Here is a 15,898-nt window from a genome sequence, read left to right on the forward strand (position 1 = left end):
TCATAGTGAAGGTTCTTCAAAAAACTGAAAAAAAATAGCATATTTGAGTCCCGAATGTCCACATTTATTCAAAATACAGCAAAACTGGAGCTTAAAAGCAAGGAAAGCACTAAGCCATCTTATTAATTCAAGAAATTCAAATGGCTAAACACCACAAATGACCATACTTCACGGCAACCCATTCCAGTCTAGAAAGCTTTTTGCAGACATCACTGTATTTTTTTATTTTTGCATTTCAGTATTGTGTTGCATGACTAAGATTTCAAGTTTATTAGTTAAGACATGAAAAACATGACGATTGAAGCAAGCACAAGAATATGTAAAGACAGCTAAGCAGGCAGGCCTGAAAACAGATTTTTCTTGAAACAATTGGAGAGTGAAGTTTTTGGCAGAGTTTTGTTGTAGCTTTTAATTGATCTTTCAAAAGGCTCCTCCTGCATCTTCTTTGAAGTTTCATTCTGTAAGGAAAGAAGAAAAGACCAAGAGATTCATGTTCACAAAACAGCACTCATCATTCAGGCATTTACAATATATGCAGAGAAAATTTTAATAATGCTTTATTCCTTCAGATGCTATTTACAAAAGACTCATTTATTTAGGTGTTTATTAGAAAGGTCAACATCAAAGTTAGTTAGGGTTGCCAGATTAGAAAATTTGAAATACACGACACTCTTAAAATCTCTCTCTATATTGCTATATATTTATAAATTTATACTTGCCCCCTTACACACCCAGACCAATATATTATATAAAAGTAGAGACATAAGTTAAAAACATAAAGCAAGGATTTTAATGGGTTATGAGGAAAACAAAAGTAAAATCATTTGAAAATTATTTAATACAAGCTAAAAAAAAAATCTGTAAAAGTGAAATCATTTGAAAATATTTATTTAATACAGACAACAGAGAAATATTATTATTTAATACAGGCAGTTAGAAAAAAAGTGGGCCGTGGCAAGTAGTAACGACACACTGTATGTTGCAATGCTGATACAGAGCAAAACAGTAAGAGTGTCGCTGTCCTCAGCCAACCACAGCAACAGAACAAGTTGCAAACAGGCAGCAAACACTAGTTTCTTCATTACATTTGTATTATTTTCATCAAGAGAATCTGAGAAAAGAAAGTATAATTACTTATAAAGTTACAATTAAGTACCTTAAGAAGGTAGTAAAAATGTTTATTACGAAATTTGAAAATGAACTAAATACGGGACATTTGGGTGTCCCTGAAAGGTCAATATGGGACAGGGGACAAAATGATCAAATATGGTACATGTCCTGTATATAAGGGACGTCTGGCAACCCTAAAGTTAGTGGGAATGTAGGATTTTGCTAAAAGCAAAGACAATTAAGGGGATGTTATTTTTCTTATACTACTTCAAAAGACAAAAAAAAAAAGTTTGTTCATTAAAGTTTTTAAGCTGGAATCGTGTAGTGTTCATCAAAACTTGAAAACAAATTCCCACAATTCTGTTCTTTTGAATTTAAGACCTGTCTCTCCCCCTCATTCATTGGTCAAAAATGCTGTCTCCAATTCAAAAGCACAGAATTACAGTAATGCATTTTTCCAGGTCACAATGTATGCTGCTTTGTCTGGAAATAATTGTTACAAATAATTTAGCAAAAAATGCATGCGCTTTGCATTCTTTGAGCGTATGAATGGATAACGGAAATGTAGATTAATCATGACAATACCCCCCCAGCCCCGTAAATGTTTTTTACATTGTTTGTTCTTGTAGAGCGCGAGTCGTCATTACATTCCATTGTATTTCCTCTTATTGTGCAAGAAAACATGAGATAATTTTTCTTGGTCATCACTACAAATAGCGTATTAAAAAAAATATGTATTCTTTTAAGAAGTGGGAATTCTGATTTAAGTGACAATCCTTTCCTAATCTTACACCAGTATCAATGCTTGGATATGTTTTAGCTTCTACTGATGAAGATATTGGTAATATTCCTAACTTTATTATCTAATTTAGTGGTTCACAGGCCTAGATAATGTTCTGTAACAATCGGAAAGGGACCTCTCAATAAATAACTCAAAACAATTCTGTTGAATTCAGTGACATTCTATTATATGCAACATGTACTCTTCTTCAATTTATGTAAACCATTCTATAATTCAAGCTTAAAACTGTATAACATATACATATTTCATGATTAATATTATTTAAAATCTCTCAGGGACAGAATTCTAACTTCAAATACTATAAAGCTATCATACACTGGTTTTCCTAGGTCATATGTTTTACTCCTCACTAAGCACATTCTGTAAAAACAGTTTGCTTGTTTGTCAGATACTGAGGCTTGCAAAGGTTTTTGAACTCTTGACTTGTTCTTTACCTTTACTGAATAATAAAGCCTACATTGATTTTTTTTCTCTGTGATATTTTTATTTCAAAGCACTGAAAATCAAAATACATTTTTAATGTGACCTTTATTTATATTGGAATAAAATCTTAACAAATACGTATTTACTCATTATGTTGTGGAAGTTCCAAGTTTACACAGTTGAAAAATAATTGCCTCAGGAGGACAATATTGAATAAATAATCATTTAATTAAAATTGAGAATCTGAAAGACAGGTTTAAAAAGGAAGACTAAACAGCACTCCATAGAAGTAAGATAAAACTAGTAGCACTCCGACCCCAGGTCCTCAAAGAAAGGTGGTGCATGTATCTCTCATGAAACACAGCACTTAAGGTCGCACCGTCAGGGTTCCTGCAATGTTCTCCACTGATATCCGATGTCACCTTGACTCTTTTTCTGACAGATATATTCTGCCTGCTGGACTGATGGACCCAAAGCCAAATAACATGATGGAGTTGAGTTGGCCTTCACGACTGTTGTGCTGTTTTTCCCGTCAGCCACGGCACACTTGAGTCATTGTTTCTTATGAGGCACTCTACAATATCAATGGTCAGAAAGAGGACCCAAAGAGGAATTTTGTTGCCAAGGTAGCCCACATGTCTAATTCAAGGGTTTTGCTTTTTGTATCATGACATAAGCTGTCAACTGAGACCAAGTTCAAGATTCAAAGCCCAGGGGTTCACAAGTTTTTGCACGACAGACAGATATATATATATATTGTCACACACGTGCGAGTAGGAGGCAGCTGAAGGGCTTAAGTAATGGTAATATATTACATATTACATAGCGAGTGACATCATCCATTCTGCTGTTGCTAAGTTACAAACGCAGCACCCTGAGGTGCTTGTGCTAATCACTGGAGATTTTAACCATGTGACGCTGAACAAAACATTACCTGCCTTTTCCCAGTATGTGGACTGTAACATCCGGGGAAATAAGACTATTGACTTGCTGTATGCAAACGTTAAAGACGCATACAGCGCCACCCCGCTGCCTGCACTTGGGAAAGCAGATCATAACCGGATTCTGTTTCAGCCTCACTACAAACCAAGAGTGAGGGTCCTACCTACAACCACACGCTCATTCAGGAAGTGGTCCCCTGAAGCAGAGCAGGCACTGAGAGACTGCTTTGGAACTACGGACTGGGATATCCTGCAGGGATCACATAGTGAGAACATTGAGGAGGTTGTTGACTGCACTACTGACTACATCAAGTTCTGTATGGAAATTGTAGTTCCAGTAAGAACTGTACGCTGCTATGCTAACAACAAGCCATGGATTACAAGTGACATGAAGGGCCTTTTGAACCAGAAGAAAAGGGCTTTTAAAGGCGGTGATCAGCATGAGCTCAAGCGCGTGCAGAAGGAACTCAGAGTCCAGCTCAGGGCGGCGAAGGAGTAGTACAGGAGAAAGCTGGAGCAGAAGTTGCAGAATAACAGTATGAACGGAAGTGTGGGATGGGATGCAGATCATCACTGGCTGCAGCTCGAAGCGGGGTGCCACCATCGAGAGAGACGTGAAGAGAGCAAATCAAATGAACAACTTCTTTAACAGGTTTGACCACCCTAACCCACTCTCACCTCGGAGTACTGCACCCTCCACCCATCCTTCTGCTGATACCAGCATAGGAGAGACATCCCCACCCACAATTACAGCAGTGCAGGTGAGCAGAGAGCTGAAGAGACTTCGTGCCAGCAAAGCAGCGGGTCCAGATGGAGTATTGCCACGACTGCTGAAGGTCTGTTTGTCGGAGCTGGGGAGTCCTCTACAGTGCATCTTCAACCTGAGCCTGGAACAGGGGAGAATCCCGAGGCTTTGGAAAACATCTTGCATCACCCCAGTCCCAAAGGTATCACGTCCTAGTGAGCTGAACGACTTCCGGCCTGTCGCTCTGACGTCACATGTGATGAAGACCATGGAGAGGCTGCTGCTTCACCACCTGAGGCCACAGGTCCAACACGCCCTCAACCCTCTGCAGTTCTCATACCAGGAGAAGGTGGGAGCGGAGGATGCCATCATCTATATGCTACACCAGGGGTGGGCAAATTCATTCCTGGAGGGTCGCAGTGGCTGCGGGTTTTTGTTCCAACCCAGTTGCTTAATTAGAAAACAATCCTTGCCAATAATTACATTTCATGGCTTGTTAGTGCTTTAACTCTGCGATGTCAAGTCATTCTCATATCCTAGATTTTTTTTTCCATTCTAAGGATAGCATCCAAATACTTTGAAGTGTAAAACGGAGGGGTAATTCTCAATCCTTCACTTTTTTCTCTTCTCTTTCCTTCCAAGTATTTAATTAAACCAAATAGTGCACGATAAATACACACAGGTGTAAAGGGTAACAAGCAAAATGGATAACTGCTGGTTTCTTTTGTCATTTGCATGTTATTGCTAATAAGGAGCAATTAAAAACCAAGAATGCAGCTGTTTAAGACTTAAATAAGCAATAAGGGTTCATAATCTTAACGAGGGAGATAACTAAAATGAAGCAGAAGTGTTACTTGAGCAATAAGTGCTTCTTATTAAGCAATTGGGTTGGAACAAAAACCTGCAGCCACTGCGGCCCTCCAGGAATGAATTTGCCCACCCCTGTGCTACACCAATCCCTCTCCCACTTGGACAGAGGCAGTGGTGCTGTAAGAATTATGTTTCTAGACTTCTCTAGCGCCTTCAACACCATCCAACCTCTGCTCCTTAGGGACAAGCTGACAGAGATGGGATTAGATTCATACCTATTGGCATGGATCATGGACTATCTTACAAACAGACCTCAGTATGTGCGTCTCGGGAACTGCAGGTCTGACATTGTGGTCATCAACACAGGAGCGCCACAGGGGACTGTACTTTCTCCGGTCCTGTTCAGCCTATATACATCGGACTTCCAATACAACTCGGAGTCCTGCCACGTGCAAAAGTTCGCTGACGACATTGCTATCGTGGGCTGCATCAGGAGTGGGCAGGAGGAGGAGTATAGGAACCTCATCAAGGACTTTGTTAAATGGTGCGACTCAAACCACCTACACCTGAATACCAGCAAAACCAAGGAGCTGGTGGTGGATTTTAGGAGGCCCAGACCCCTCATGGACCCCGTGATCGTCAGTGGTGACTATGTGCAGAGGGTGCAGACCTATAAATACCTGGGAGTGCAGCTGGATGATAAATTGGACTGGACTGCCAATACTGATACTCTGTGCAAGAGAGGACAGAGACAACTATACTTCCTTAGAAGAATGGCGTCCTTCAACATCTGCAATAAGATGCTGCAGATGTTCTATCAGACGGTTGTGGCGAGCGCCCTCTTCTACATGGTGGTGTGCTGGGGAGGCAGCATTAAGAAGAAGGACACCTCACGCCTGGACAAACTGGTGAGGAAGGCAGGCTCTAATGTAGGCATGGAGCTGGACAGTTTGACATCAGTCGCAGAGTGACGGGCGCTGAGCAGGCTCCTATCAATCATGGAGAATCCACTGCATCCACTAAACAGTATCATCTCCAGACAGAGGAGCAGCTTAAGCGACAGACTGCTGTCACTGTCCTGCTCCACTGACAGACTGAGGAGATCGTTCCTCCCCCAAACTATGCAACTCTTCAATTCCACCCGGGGGGGTAAACGTTAACATTATTCAAAGTTATTGTCTGTTTTTACCTGCATTTTTGTTACTCTTTAATTTAATATTGTTTTTTTTGTATCAGTATGCTGCTGCTGGAGTATGTGAATTTCCCCTTGGGATTAATAAAATATCTATCTATCTAATATCACATCCGACCAAGGGGTGGCGGGGTGCACTAACTGTCTTTCTCAGTTCCCTGCAGACCGTTCCCGAGAAATTCTGCCAGATTCCGGCCCCCCTCGATGACATCACTTCCGGGTCCGGCCCCCTCGATGACGACACTTCCAGGTCCGGCCCCCTTGATGACGTCAATTCCTTATATGAGCCTTTAAAGCCACCATCTTACCACCAAGAAATCAGTTCTGTTTTGGACTCAGTATTGCGAACGTCGCTGTCAACTTAAAAAATCTTTTGTAGCCGGGGATATTATACGGGTGGCTGCTCCACACCTTTTTATGATGTCTGGTCTGTGTTTTTATCACAATATATATTCTGTCCAGGTCCCTCTGTAATGATTCAGTGGATTCTAGATGATCTTCCATTCTGTTTAGTTTGGTCATCATCTGAAAACTATTTTTCCTTATTCCTATACACATCATTTATATATATATAGTGATATATGGCCGGCAGCTTATCCCGGCCAATACCCCCACGCCACTAGATGGAGTCCTCCCTGCAACATGGAGGTGCCCCGAATTCCAGCAGGGCATCATGGACAATGGAGTTTTACTGCACAGCCCTGCTGGATACCGTGGGGGCCGCCAGGGGACACTGCAGGGAGGCACAATGGTCTTTATTATAGCCCAGAAGTACTCCCTAATCACGGAGATGGAAGGAATGAAGTACTTCTGGGCCGAAGAAAAGAAGAAGTTTTCATCTGACCCGGAAGTGCTATGAAATCACATGGACTGAGGGACAGAAGCACTTCCCAGCAGACTGAGCCGAGTTGGGAGGGTGTGGAACGGAGCTGCATGGAGTGGAGGATTGTGATTGATTATTGTTTTGATTTATTGTTTATTATTGTGTGTAGTGGAGGTGGAGGTGCTTTGTGCACATTATTGGAAGAATTAAAATTTAATTCTAATATTTTACCTGGTGTCAGAACGTGTTGTCTGCGGGTTCAGGGGTCAACAGGGACCCATATTCCCACTATATATATATATATATATATATATATATATATATATATATATATATATATATATATATATATATATATATATATGTATATGTGTATATTAAAAAAAACAGTGGTCCCAACATTGATTCCTGAATGACACCTCTTTTAACATCACCTAATTCTAAAAAACCTCCTCTCAAAATAACCCTTTGTTCTGAGAAAAAGTTTCTCCTTATACACACTGCACCTTAAATTTTCTGTTCTTTTAATGAAAAGTCAAGCAAAATGACACCTTTTATTGGCTAACTAAAAATATGCAAGGCATATCATTACATCTTGGCTATAGAAGGGGCCTGAGTTGCCTCGAAAGCTTGCATATTGTAATCTTTTTAGTTAGCCAATAAAAGGCGTCATTTTGCTTGACTTTTCACTACATTCATAATGGCTAACACGGTACAACACCCTAGTACTACTGTTCTTTTAATGTAATGATTAACTTCTTGCATGATACTTTATCAAAGGTCTACTGAAAATAATGTCATATGCACCTCTCTTGTTGTATACTTTTGGATTTTCCTCATAGAATTCCAGCATATTAGTGAAACATAATCTCACCTGCCTGAACCATGCTGACTGATTATAAATACACCTGTTTTTGCCAGGTGATGCTCAATATTTTCTTTTATTATCTCTTCCGTAAATTTACTTGTGATGTATGGTAAGCTGACTGGCCTATAGTTATTTCACCCATTTTATATAATGGAATATTTGCTAGCATCACATTCTTATGAATTTGTCCATAAAATTAAGCATCAATGATTTATATATGTACTCACTCACCTCTGTCATTTGAGCAATTTGGACAGGACTAAAATTACATAGATCCTCCGATAATAACTACTTTACTCAGTGCCTGAAGTGGAAAAAAAGAAATGCTGGTACTCCTTGTTGTGCATGCTTAAAAACCGAGGGAGGGTTAGGGGGGCACATACTCACTTAAAGGTTCAAGGTATACAGATATAGACACTTTGTATAGATGTGGGAGGATGTGGTGGGGTGAATTTAAATTATATAAATTATAGTCATTAATGAGGTCCATATGAACTGGGACACTTACATTAACTACCAGTACTCATAATAGGCTCACCACCTATGGGAGGGGCCAAGGAGGTCGGGTGCAGTGTGAGTTGGGTGGTGGCCGAAGGCGGGGACCTTGGCGGTCCGATCCTCGGCTACAGAAGCTGGCTCTTGGGACGTGGAATGTCACCTCTCTGAAGGGGAAGGAGCCTGAGCTAGTGCGCGAAGTTGAGAGGTTCCGGCTAGATATAGTCGGACTCACCTGGACGCACAGCTTGGACTCTGGAACCAATCTCCTTGAGAGGGGCTGGACTCTCTACCACTCTGGAGTTGCCCCCGGTGAGAGGCGCAGAGCGGGTGTGGGTATACTTATTGCCCCCCGACTTGGAGCCTGTACATTGGGGTTTACCCCGGTGGACGAGAGGGTAGCCTCCCTTCGCCTTCGGGTGGGGGGACGGGTCCTAACTGTTGTTTGTGCGTATGCACCAAACAGCAGTTCGGAGTACCCACCCTTTTTGGAGTCCCTGGAGGGGGTGCTGGAGGGCATACCTTCTGGGGACTCCCTCGTTCTGCTGGGAGACTTCAATGCTCACGTGGGCAATGACAGTGAGACCTGGAAGGGCGTGATTGGGAGGAATGGCCCCCACGATCTGAACCCGAGTGGTGTTTTGTTATTGGACTTCTGTGCTCGTCACGGATTGTCCATAACGAACACCATGTTCAAGCATAGGGGTGTTCATATGTGCACTTGGCACCAGGACACCCTAGGCCTCAGTTCGATGATTGACTTTGTGGTTGTGTCGTCGGACTTGCGGCCACATGTCTTGGACACTCGGGTGAAGAGAGGGGCGGAGCTGTCAACTGATCACCACCTGGTGGTGAGTTGGCTTCGATGGTGGGGGAGGATGCCGGTCAGGCGTGGTAGGCCCAAACGTGTTGTGAGGGTCTGCTGGGAACGTCTGGCAGAGCCCCCTGTCAGAAGTAGCTTGAACTCCCACCTCCGGCAGAACTTCGACCACATCCCGAGGGAGGTGGGGGACATTGAGTCCGAATGGGCCATCTTCCGTGCCTCTATTGTTGAGGCAGCTGACCGGAGCTGTGGCCGTAAGGTGGTCGGTGCCTGTCGTGGCGGCAATCCCCGAACCCGTTGGTGGACACCGGCGGTGAAGGATGCCGTCAAGCTGAAGAAGGAGTCCTACAGGACCCTTTTGTCCTGTGGGACCCTGGAGGCAGCTGATAGGTACCGGCAGGCCAAGCGGAATGCGGCTTTGGTGGTTGCTGAGGCAAAAACTCGGGCGTGGGAGGAGTTTGGGGAGGCCATGGAGAACGACTTTCGGACGGCTTCGAGGAGATTCTGGTCCACCATCCGGCGTCTCAGGAGGGGGAAGCAGTGCAGTGTCAACACTGTATATGGTGGGGATGGTGCGCTGCTGACCTCGACTCGGGACGTTGTGGGTCGGTGGGGGGAGTACTTCGAAGACCTCCTCAATCCCATTAACATGCCTTCCAATGAGGAAGCAGAGCCTGGGGACTCAGAGGTGGGCTCCCCCATCTCTGGGACTGAGGTCACCGAGGTGGTCAAAAAACTCCTTGGTGGCAGGGCCCCGGGGGTGGATGAGATACGCCCGGAGTTCCTCAAGGCTCTGGATGTTGTAGGACTGTCTTGGTTGACACGCCTCTGTAACATCGCATGGACATCAGGGACAGTCAAGCCTCGGATTCAAGAGGAACAGTGTGGTTTTCGTCCTGGTCGCGGAACAGTGGACCAGCTCTATACCCTTAGCAGGGTCCTGGAGGGTGCATGGGAGTTTGCCCAACCAGTCTACATGTGTTTTGTGGACTTGGAAAAGGCATTCGACCGTGTCCCTCGGGGAATCCTGTGGGGGGTACTCCGAGAGTATGGGGTACCGGCCCCCCTGATAAGGGCTGTTCGGTCCCTGTACAATCGGTGCCAGAGCTTGGTCCGCATTGCCGGCAGTAAGTCGAACCCGTTTCCAGTGAGAGTTGGACTCTGCCAGGGCTGCCCTTTGTCACCGATTCTGTTCATAACTTTTATGGACAGAATTTCTAGGCGCAGCCAGGGCGTTGAGGGGGTCCGGTTTGGTGGGCTCAGGATTGGGTCACTGCTTTTTGCAGATGATGTTGTCCTGTTTGCTTCATCAGGCCGTGATCTTCAGCTCTCTCTGGATCGGTTCGCAGCCGAGTGTGAAGCGGCTGGGATGAGAATCAGCACCTCCAAATCCGAGACCATGGTCCTCAGCTGGAAAAGGGTGGAGTGCCCTCTCAGGGTTGGTAGCGAGATCCTGCCCCAAGTGGAGAAGTTCAAGTATCTCGGGGTCTTGTTTACGAGTGAGGGAAGAATGGAGCGTGAGATCGACAGGCGGATCGGTGCGGCATCCGCAGTAATGCGGGCTCTGCATCGGTCTGTCGTGGTGAAAAAGGAGCTGAGCCGCAAGGCGAAGCTCTCAATTTACCAGTCGATCTATGTTCCTACCCTCACCTATGGTCATGAGCTATGGGTAGTGACCGAAAGAACGAGATCGCGAATACAAGCGGCTGAAATGAGTTTCCTCCGCAGGGTGTCTGGGCTTTCCCTTAAAGATAGGGTGAGAAGCTCAGTCATCTGGGAGGGGCTCAGAGTAGAGCCGCTGCTCCTCCGCATCGAGAGGAGTCAGATGAGGTGGCTCGGGCATCTGATCAGGATGCCTCCTGGACGCCTCCCTGGTGAGGTGTTCCGGGCACGTCTAACCGGGAGGAGGCCCCGGGGAAGACCCAGGACACGCTGGAGGGACTATGTCTCTCGACTGGCCTGGGAACGCCTTGGGATTCTCCCGGAAGAGCTAGAAGAAGTGGCCGGGGAGAGGGATGTCTGGGCATCTCTGCTCAAGCTGCTGCCCCTGCGACCCGACCTCGGATAAGCGGGAGACAATGGATGGATGGATGGATGGATACTCATAATACTAGAACAGGGAAATGCTGGTAAAGTTCCAGTGTGTGCCGGCCGAACTTCAAGCACTCACTTAACCCCGTCTCCTGGTGTAAAACTAATCCTTTCCGAAAAGAGCTTTAGGGTCATCTTTTGCCCTTTCTACAATATTTCTCTCTAATTGCCTTTTAGCTTTTCTATTACCATTTTTAACCATTTTTCTTGTATGCCCTGTAGTTTTTATGATGCTCTTTTAAGCCCCCAACACTTTTCTCCCTTGTAATTTCTTTTTCAGCTACTAAGTTATCCACTGCAGAGTTCTTTAAATTTTGGGATGAACAGAACCTGCATTGTGTGTAAAATGCTTTTAAATCTTTTTAGACTTTGTCACTTCTGATTAAAATTTGCCTTACTAAACATAGGTTTAATAGCTTTAATTTTTAACTAAATCAGTGGACGTGGCACTGTTCTTTAGGCTTCATGGCGTATTTATATATCTTCAATCACTTCACGTATGCCTGGATCACTTTTTACAGCTGTTTTATCCACAATTCATTCTCTAAAAACTTTTGTTAAGCTAACCACCTTATGTATCAATTAGTTCTTGGGCTGGCATGTAATGGATTTTCTTTCTAACAGGAAGCAGTTGGTGAAACTGAAGGACACTATCTCTTTATGTGTCAGTATTCAGGTTATACGGGTGGAGAGTAAGTTAGATTCCTGGGCACTTAATTGCAATCACTCTAACACTGAGAGTGAACACATCTGTTATGCAGGGGTGATGCCAGAAGGTTCTGACAGAGGTGGCTCTAGTTCCAAGGGATGGCTGAGGAAAAAAACAGCTAAGGACAAAGGATGTGATCCAGGCAAAATTTTAATTAAAAAAAAAAACATCCTTATATTTAATCTAAAGAAAAATGCACTTAAAACACCAGACAAAACACTGTTTACTTGTGCCTGTAGTTGCCTAACAACAGTGTAGTGGCCGGAGGACTGTCCTGAAGATGGACCAGAATGGATGAGTGAGTAATAGTGGCCCATTACAAGGGGACAGAGAGTGATGTATATTTCCATGTTTGTGGAAGATTTTCACTACATTCTATAAACCCAGGAAGATTCAGGAATGCAGGTGGAGACTTCCAGAGGAGAGAATAAACAGGAGCCCTGTGCAGAAAACAGGGCCTTGTCATTGGCGGATTGCAGATAGTGAGCAAGACAATAGAAAAAAACAAGCAAAGATACCAGCCATGCTACATGATAGGGGAACAGTGCAAGAGTAGCTATGCCTAATCCCCAGTGTGATTTGTTATTTTAAGAGGTGTTCACCATGTAAAAGTGGGAAAGTATGACTTGGAGTGTGCAGTGCAGGTGCAGTGTGTAAATGGGTGGAAACGTTCCTCAAACACCCAACACAAATGGTTATGTTGAGAGGAACTTTTCCAGAAATAGGTGATGTTGAAAGGAGTGGCCTATAAAGACCAGTGCAGGGACTGCTGTGCTTTTTAATACATTCAACGATCTAGACAAGTAATTAAATCAGCTGGTCAGGTTTGCAGATGATACAAAACTATGTGGAAGGGGAGATAAAAATAGAATCCACTGAATCATTACAGAGGGACCTGGATAGCATACAGGGCTGGGCAGACTTGAGGCAGATGAAATTTAATGTACAGCTGAAGTCAGAAGTGTACATACACTTAGGGAATTGTGATATCTCTCTATTATATAAAAAAATCTTGGGAGAAGACGAGACTTTTTCAGAGAGACGAGACAAGCCTTTTTCAGAGAGATAATATGACGTCCCGTGAGACGAGACTTTGTGGCAATAGATGAATTGAAAACCTAACAGGTCCAAGTGGGGGCAGAAATAAAAGAAAAACAGTAGAAGAAGAGGAGACAAAGAGTAGAAGACAAAGTAGAACATCATAAAGAGGTTCAAAAACGTAGGTGCAATACACATGCAGAGCAAGTTAGAGATTATGAAAGTACTAAAATTCAAAAGTCTCAAAAAACTGATAGTAAAGATTGCATTAGCGCTAACAAATGGAAATTATTACTCAATGAAATAATGGAACAGCAAAAGAAATCGAATATATGGACATAGGTGATATGACAGAAGTATGTAGTTATTGTTCTGCTTTAAACTTTAAGTCGGAGACTTGTAGATCGTCTAATTTGTGTTACCATCAGGGAAAAGTAGTGTTTCTTCCCAATGAAGAGGCATATCCGCGAGAAATAAAAGATTTGTTATTTGATGAAACTACATGCAAAATATCCGCATCTACAATAATCTGTTACAACATTCAATCCTCAGAATGTAGATTTACACGATTCAGGACCTTACTCTATGAGAATCTGTGGTCCCGCAACAATTAAAGCTACTACAAGTTTAATTTCAAAGAAACCACAATTCGGTCAGGTTTAAATTTATGATCACAGAGAAGCAATACAACATAGAATCGAAAAAGTTAAATGATTGGGCATATTAGAAATTCTACAGCCAATAATGGATACAAATCGATATGTTCAAAAATATCGTACTTTACATGAAATTTATCTGAAAAACACGGACAAAGAAGTTTTGTTGGATTTCTATATGAATCTGAAAGATCACACTCACATATATAAAAAAACAACATGTGACAAATTGCCAGCGATGATAGTTTCGAAAGACGGATATTTCAAAGAGATAGTTGATATTCGTGTTTATCCAAAAGAACAGCATGATTCGTCTCAAGCAGCAGATCTGGGAAATGATAGCACGTAGGGCCAGCACGGGGGTTGGTGAGCAAAGCGAGCAGGGGGCAGAGCCCCCTAGTAGTCAATAAAAAGTGAAATACTCTGAGGTCTGTGAATATTGTCGGAAAAGAATCCTTTTGCCCTGAACAAAGCAGATGTCTTAAATGATGTGCCAAATTTATAGTTTGTTAGTATACAATCTGTAAAGGGGTCATAAAGTGAGTTTTAAAGGATTCACCCTAAGGGTATGTAAACATCTGACTTCACCTGAAAGTAAATGGTATGTATTACAGAATGGAAATAAAAATATTAAATTTGAATAGACAATGGGAGGTTTGAAACGTGAAGGTATATCTTATGAGAAGGACCTAAGAGTTGTAGTGGATTCCTCATTATCTACATCCAGTAAGTGCCAGTAAGATGTAAGGTTATGTTAACATTACGTGTTGAGTACAAGTCAAAGGAAGGTTATACTTAGGCTTTAAAACTCAGTAGTGAGGCTCACCTGGAGTATCGTGTGCAGTTTTAGATGCACTAGTGAAAATATCGGAGAGGATTCTGGGACTGAGGATGTGTGAGTTAATGACTGATTGGTATAAGAAATATTAGAGGAGACAAACCTTTTTAGTTTATGGAAATAGGAATTTAAAAGTGACATGACTAAAGTATTTGAAACTATGAAGGGAATTCATGTAATTGATTTCTACTATTAATTTAAAATAAATTCTTCAACTAGAACACCGGGACACAATTCATTCACTCAATGAGTCACGGACACATGGAATAAATTACCAAGTAGTGTGGTGGAAAGCAGAACATTAATGGCCTTGTAATCTTGACTCAGTGTTGTCTTGGAGAATGTAAGTGAATAATATTAGCAAGCATGCTGGGCTGAATGGCCAATACTTGTTAAAATGGTTCTAAAGTTCTAGAAAATGTAATATTAAACAATGAGCCTCTCAACAGTCTAAAAATCTTGTTTACTGCATTTCTTGTTGGAAATGTCCAGCCATATACTGTACATATGTGAAATACGTAGATGGCTAGCAGGCTGTTTCAGGGAGCATGTCCAAGACATTAACATTAATGACTTTGAAAAGCATATTGTTGAACACTTCATATCCCTTGATCATAGCCACTCTGAGCTCTCTGTTTGAAAAACAGGCAAAGCTAATTCAGGGGTCTCCATCTCCAGAACTGGAATTCTGCTGTAGCTGCATGCTTTCATTCTAACGCTTTTCTTAATTAGTGACCAGTTTTTGCTAATAATTAATTTCTTTTCCCTTCATTTTAATTGACTTGTTTTTTCTAAGATTCAGTTCTCTGTAGGGCTTCATTTTTTCCTTAAATGGCACCTAAACAAAAAAGAGATGTGATGGGAACAACCAGATGACCAACGAATGAAGTTGGGACCTCAAACTCCAAACAATTCCACTCTAATCAGTTTGTTAATTAGAAGTCAGTTCTTGTTGTTAATTAAATCCATTATTTAATTCCATGGTTTGTTGGTGTTCTCATTATGCCGTAGCAGACATTTCTAAAACTGCTATTTCTTTCTAAGAACATCTTTAAAATATTTTGTGGACCTGAGCCGATTGACATTATTTTTAGATACTCTATGATGGACACGGGTTACTGGTCATGTATTGGTTAATTTTTTTAGCTCATTAATGTTTGGCTGCTAATTAAGGAAAAAAGAAATACTATAGTTAAAGGGTCAGGGTCTTAAAATTGTAATTAAAATTAAAGTAAAATAGTTCATTAACAGCAAAAAACTATCAAGGAAAGGATTAGAATGAAAATCTGCAGCCACTGCAGCCCTCCAAGACTAGAACTGGAGATCCCTGAGCTAAGTTTATTCTCCACCTGTGATCACAAATATGTCTTAATGACAGAACAACTTTTTAATCTACCACGTCCTCACTTCTAGTGGCAGCTTTTAATCACCTACTCTCACCTTTTTTCTCCATTCATCTAACCTGGGACCTCATGTATAAACAGTGCGTATGCACAAAAATGTTGCGTACTCCAGTTTCCAGGCTCAAATCGCA

At 42.4% G+C, this 15,898-nt stretch overlaps 1 protein-coding gene across 1 annotated transcript in view; it reads right to left on the reverse strand.

Annotated features, from left to right (window-relative positions):
• Positions 1–284: 284 nt before the first annotated feature.
• LOC114652866 (kinesin-like protein KIF27) overlaps positions 285–15,898 on the reverse strand; it is a 118,618-nt gene continuing 103,004 nt past the window's right edge. The window contains exon 8 of the mRNA XM_051928613.1: positions 285–458. The gene's annotated coding sequence lies outside the window, so the exon portion shown is untranslated. The remainder of the gene's footprint in view (positions 459–15,898) is intronic.

The sequence above is a fragment of the Erpetoichthys calabaricus genome, chromosome 5 (genome assembly GCF_900747795.2).
Source record: "Erpetoichthys calabaricus chromosome 5, fErpCal1.3, whole genome shotgun sequence".
Classification (NCBI taxonomy): domain Eukaryota; kingdom Metazoa; phylum Chordata; class Cladistia; order Polypteriformes; family Polypteridae; genus Erpetoichthys; species Erpetoichthys calabaricus.